At 34.3% G+C, this 4,957-nt stretch overlaps 1 long non-coding RNA gene across 1 annotated transcript in view; it reads left to right on the top strand.

Moving 5' to 3' along the window:
• Window positions 1-961, top strand: part of LOC131929831 (uncharacterized) — a 2,548-nt gene extending 1,587 nt beyond the window's left edge. Inside the window, exons 3-4 of the long non-coding RNA XR_009384006.1 lie at window positions 403-426; window positions 866-961. This is a non-coding gene — a long non-coding RNA (uncharacterized LOC131929831). The remainder of the gene's footprint in view (window positions 1-402; window positions 427-865) is intronic.
• Window positions 962-4,957: the final 3,996 nt, after the last annotated feature.

Genomic DNA, 4,957 nt, shown 5'->3' with positions numbered 1-4,957 from the left:
GAAACTAAAATTCATTTTTTCTGGCACCATATAATTTTATGTGCGTGACTTGTCAATTGTGTTTTACCTATTAAATAACGTTGCTACTGTAAAATATTTCCATTAACATGATTTTATTAACACTTACTTGCCCTTTGGATCCCATTTTATTATTATAAAGAGGTTTTTTTGGCCTCTTGAATAACGTTGTTACTATAAAATAATATCATGTATACGGTTTGATCAACATTCACTTACTAAGTGGATGCCAGGTCATTATCCTACAACTCTTATCCTTTCAATATTGTGCACAACGTATTCAATTTTAGGTTTAAAAAGAAGCAAACAATGTATTTGAGACGTTATCTGTTTTTCTTGACAATATTTTAAATTATATTTTAATGTTATTTTTCATGGACAAAGAAAACCAAAGAAGCACAATGAAGCGTGAGTTACACTCAAGTTAAAATAGTCAAAGATCAATTTTTGTTTCGACTTTGCATTTTAGCAGCATACTTTTAAGTCTACTATATCCTTATATTCATAATTAGATCTTAAAACAATGCATCTTCTTACGTCATAATTACCGTACTTTTTTACCCTGATACCTCTGATTTGTTTAAGATAAGCTCAATTTTAACCTACATTAAATCAAGAATTTTTTTTAAATATTCCAATAGCAGATTAAAAAAAAAAAATAACTTCGTTTTAAATAGCATCAACCTATTCAGTCAGTTAAATACTTTTTTAAAGATGTATTGCACAATCCTTTAACGTCCAATTTGAATATTGCCTTTACAAATTATAATTTTAGTATGTTTAGATCTATATCTATTATACAGAATCTATGCCAATAAATGAATAAAACATTTCTCTTCTTGTTTAGGCACTAGAAAGAAGTATATTCCTGACAGAATTTTCACACTGGACTGTCAGTTAAATTACCTTGCTTTTGCGAAAATAAAATATCTTAAAATTGCAAGTGTATTGATTTTTTTTTCAAATGTGTATAATGTTGTCGATATTTTAAATAATTTATTTGAAAGAATGCTGATACAGTTATGGGTAATATAATTTCAGCAGATGCAAATATTGCACGACTCAAATAAATGCTAATGTGGTTTACTATCGTTTGTAATTTCGAGTAATTTATTTATATATATTTTTTCTATATTTTTGGCCTATTCTAATACAAATTTTAATACAGGCATAAATAAATATATTTGATATATCATAAAAAAAACCACTATAACAATACATCAAACGTTTATTCATTCTGTTCCTAAACAACATGTAAGTAAAAAATCTTCTGTTTACAACAGCAATGCATTTTGTGTTTACAACAATTAAATACATGTTGTGTATTCAACATGTTGTGTATTCACTTTGCTTATGCAGCTATAAAATGTATATTTTTATCAATACACAATTATTCGGTTATAGTTGAACATTCGCCCGATCGTATACAATTGTCATCATATGTTATGAAAACGTCAGCACTCTTCTTCTTCATTGTTCTCAATGTATTATTGACCGGGATTTCCTCTAATACAATTAAGTGATAGGTGCCAACATTTTATGCCACATAAGTCATTGACCACGATTTCAGCTTTTCTTTTTTGTTTCCATAGCCCCTGTACATCCAAATAAAAACTACAAAGTAGCTGTTTTATTTTTTTAATTTTGGAGTAATCACTACTAGATGGGCTGCTGGCCCCACCTATAGAGCCTCATCTGCCCGAGGATTCGAACTCGTGACTTATTAGTTTGATAAACATGAATTTTACTAGCCCGACCACGCCGACCGTAATACAAGTATTAAATAGAAATGTGTTCAGTTGGCACAAAAGCCAACGAAGGTAGCATTCTGAACATTAGAGCAAATTCACTATTAATTTGGTAACGTTGTTGAAGACCAGAGTCCTGTATTTTTCTGAATATGTTTTGGCTAAGATGGAAAAAGCATCCTATAACCTCACAGTCTGGAATTACCCTTTCAACACTTTTTATCACGGCCATTTCAAAGTCAATCATAATAGAAATTGGTTGAGGTTTGTGTTTAAGAACGTTAGTTTCTTTAAGATTGCTGTGTATGTTTCCTGTGTTTTCTTTTAAAGTAAAGCACAAACACATAGAACAGTCCGTCCGTTGATCAATGCATGGACTGTATACAGTTTTAAAAATAATGCAGGAACTCTTTTAAATGTACCATCCAAAAATTAGTGCTGATTAGCCTTTAATACATAAGGTTGTCCTTAGTTCCAAACAAAAACATCTTACCTTTTGACTAGGCACCAGAATCGAGCAGAAGACATTTTTTATTGTTAAATATGTGTTGCTTTGATCCGCACGGCTCCCACATGTGGATGACCTATATCTAAGGTGTTGTCGGTGGCCGATCTGCGATAAAATGCAAGCAAGGTCACTCCTTGACTTTCTATGTTTATATGTAGAAACTCTTTTGTTAGTCGTTAAAAAATGACATTAATTTAATTTTAATTTCGTTTTTGTTTGGTTCTCATCATCGCTATTATTTCCTTATACAAACGTCAGTCGGGGGGGGGGGGGGGGGTATCAAGGGGGTTTATGTCTCGGGTTTTTTTATCCTGCGGGTTTATGTCAAGGGGTTTATGTCCAGGTTATTTTTCTTGGGGGTTTCGACCAAAGACCCTATTTGGGTGCCCTGTCAAAACGGCCCGGGACAAAGCGGCCCCGTCAAAACGGCCCCGTTTATATGACCCCGTCAAATCGACCCCCGACAAAACGACCCAGTCGAAATAGCCCCGTCAAAAGGGCCCCGACTTATTAGCTCCCGTCAAATGAGCTCCCGTATTTAGGCTCCCGACAAATAGGCTCAGGACACACTAGCTCCCGACAAAGTGGCTCCCGACATATTAGCACCCGAAATAAGGCCTCACAACAAATGGGCTCCCAAAAAAATGGGCTCATGACATAATGGCTACCGACAAATGGAGTCCCGAAATATTGGCTCCCGACAAATGGGCTCCCGACATATTGGCTCCAGACAAATGAATGGCATGACCTCTATTGGTATAGAAGTATCCATTTTGTCCTACCTCCACTACTACTATAACCTCTTTTTAATGCCTGAATGAAATTGTTTTTCATGAACCAACATCAATTCACAAACAAATCAAGCCCTTAACAGCTAAAATCTACCAATTCTAAAATTTTAATAATGTTTAATTTACAACAGTAAAGAGCTGTTGCATAAAAGCGAGAACAGAAGTGAAAATGCACGATATACATGATGTTTACAGGATAATGACATTTTGTTTTGATAACCTACAATCATACTGGAGGTAGGAAGGTACAGCGTGAACCCTTCTCCCCACGCACTATTTGTCGGGAGTCGAAATGACGGGAGCCTATTTATCGGGAGCCTTTATTACGGGGTCCATATGTCGCAGGCCATTTTGACGGGGTCAAATTGACGGGGCTTTTGTGTCGGGGCCGATTTGTCGGGGTCGTTTTGACGGGGCCGTTTTGTCATTGGCCGTTTTGACGCCGCACGCCCAATTTTTATTGAGAGCATGCATCATAACATTCAGCGCTTTGATGTTTGATGCTATAGCTAGAATATTAAATCATTTGATGGCTAACCCGAATGTCTCGAATTGAGATCTTGAAAGATTGGTGAATCTTCTTCCATCTTAGCTTCGCACCTGACTCATGCGAGAAAGGCTTTGTGCTTACAACACTATCCCTTCACTTAATGATGCATCTTTAAAGTTTCGTCACTAAACCAGTACTACATCTGATTTGCAACATCCTTTGAGTTATTACAAGTTATTACAACTCCAAAATTAAACAACTGCTGCCTTGTAGTTTGTTCTTGGTTGGACAAAGGCTATGGAAGCAAATCCAAAAAGAAAAGCAGGCTGAAATCGGAGTCAATGGCCTCAATGGCGCATAACCAGTTGACACGTAACGCTTAATTATGTTGGAGGCGTGGTCGAGTCGGCAAAAAAGCTTATGGTTGATAAATTCGGACAGAGTCTCGAGTACAAAACTCACTGGCAGATAAATCTCGATCCCCTTCAACACTAATAATTAAGAACGAAGAAGAAGAAGAAATTACAAGGTGATTTTATTTCATTGCATCTTTCATTGATTTTATTTTTAAGGAAAACGGTACAAGATGATCGGCACAGACACCATTATTGATAAGAGAAAAAAATGTAATTAAATCAAATACATAATTTAACGCAGCATGATCGTTGCATAAGGAGAACGAAAAGAAATATATTTGGTTAAATAGAAACTAATAATGTCTTAGCCATTTGAACTAATTGGCTACCAGGACACATTATAACATTAAATATATATTTCGGTATAATGATTCAATTAATGGCAGCTGTATAAATAACTTGAATAAAATGTATCTCGTGAAAAATTAAGTACTTTGTCGATAGTGCTGTGATTTACACACCATAATAAATAAACGACTTTAAAACACGTGTCAATTAGTACATAAAGAGTGTTAGTTCGTTGTATAAAACAAAAAAATTATTCAAAAAGACTGAATAGAATGTAAACCATTGCTACTGAAAATTTCCAGATGAAAAAAAAAATGCATGTTAACATGCACGTTTTCGTGACACACGAGGAAAGGACTAAATAAAAAATAAAAATAGCTAATTCGTTTTGTGAGTATGGGGGCTAGTGGATGGTGGTGGAGGTTGGATTGGAGCGAAAGAAAAGAGTGAAATTAATGCCGTTAATAAAGTAAAAGATATAACGATTTTAAAAATTCATTAAATAAAGTAAAATATATAACAATAAAAGAGAATTTCACTAAATTCCGTAAAAGTTATAACAATAAAATAGAATTTCACAGAATGAAGTAAAAATAAAAGTCAATAAAATAAAATTTCATCAAATCAATTAAAAATAAAAGACAACAAAATAAAATTTCACCAAAATAAACTAAAAATAAACCGGGAGTGATCTCCCC

The sequence above is a fragment of the Physella acuta genome, unplaced genomic scaffold, assembly GCF_028476545.2.
Source record: "Physella acuta isolate Inbredline_101_S28 unplaced genomic scaffold, ASM2847654v3 ptg001682l, whole genome shotgun sequence".
NCBI classification, from domain to species: Eukaryota; Metazoa; Mollusca; class Gastropoda; family Physidae; genus Physella; species Physella acuta.
The sequence above is the reverse complement of the archived record's forward strand: the minus strand, read 5'-3'. Positions and strand labels throughout refer to the sequence as shown.